The sequence below is a fragment of the Penaeus monodon genome, chromosome 29 (genome assembly GCF_015228065.2).
Source record: "Penaeus monodon isolate SGIC_2016 chromosome 29, NSTDA_Pmon_1, whole genome shotgun sequence".
Lineage (NCBI taxonomy): Eukaryota > Metazoa > Arthropoda > Malacostraca > Decapoda > Penaeidae > Penaeus > Penaeus monodon.
Genome location: NC_051414.1, coordinates 15,500,097 through 15,501,025, shown reverse-complemented (window position 1 = coordinate 15,501,025; position 929 = coordinate 15,500,097). Strand labels below are relative to the sequence as shown.

At 34.2% G+C, this 929-nt stretch overlaps 1 protein-coding gene across 1 annotated transcript in view; it reads right to left on the bottom strand.

Moving 5' to 3' along the window:
- LOC119591761 overlaps positions 1-929 on the bottom strand; it is a 74,854-nt gene that overhangs the window by 2,156 nt on the left and 71,769 nt on the right. The gene's annotated exons all lie outside the window — the stretch shown is intronic.

Below are 929 nucleotides of genomic sequence, written 5' to 3'. Positions count from 1 at the left end.
AATCAAAAAGCAAAAAATCATGAGAGAACGTGTTTTTTTATATGACGCAAACTGCCAGCTGACTTTATTATATACATTTGTTGTATATTATAGATATCGATTGTAACTTTATTCAAATCTAAAGCTATAACACAACCTTTAAGTATATAGAGAGCCAAAATTAAACTATATTACGCATTTAAAAGCGAAAGGAGCCAAAAATTTGGACCAGGGACCAGGACGAACCAGTGCTGTTTCACTCTCTCTGCGAAGAGATGTACTGTATGTTGCATACAAGTCGGATAGTGTTTCAGAAGGAATAAGCATGATAGCGAAAGAATAGTGTCACTCTGGAGAGCAATAGATACCTCATTTCCTAAATAGCCTATTGGCATGTAGTTCTAACAGTCGTCGTAGTATCGCCCTTGTATATCAGGAAGAATGACTCAGCGACGCCTGGCGTGCGGGGAAAGGTCAGGAATCTTATTACCATTGAAATTCTGTTTTTTTTTTGTACTATTATTATCTGTTAAGTTCATTTATATATTGAAAGAATTCTTGGTGAAGGAAAGTTATTAAGAGTAATTTTATTTATTGTCCTTTGTCTGGGTCATCTTTTGTAGTAAGTTTAAATTATTAATTACAGAAGGGAATTTGCTGGGCATGCAACATTGGTAATTAAATGAATTGATAATTAGATAATTATAAGATCATTATTTATCCCATTTTACATAATTCCACTATATGCTGAAAAGAACCAATGACTTTTTCCGCAAAAGCGACAAGCATGGAAAGAGTTTTGGAAATTGTTTAAATTACCATAACCTTTTCCCGGAAAGACGTCAAGCACTAAAGACAATCAATGGTCACTACCAACAAATAATAGATGCACACACAAACACACACAATAACCATAATACCGCATACACACCATAATACAGCCACATGCT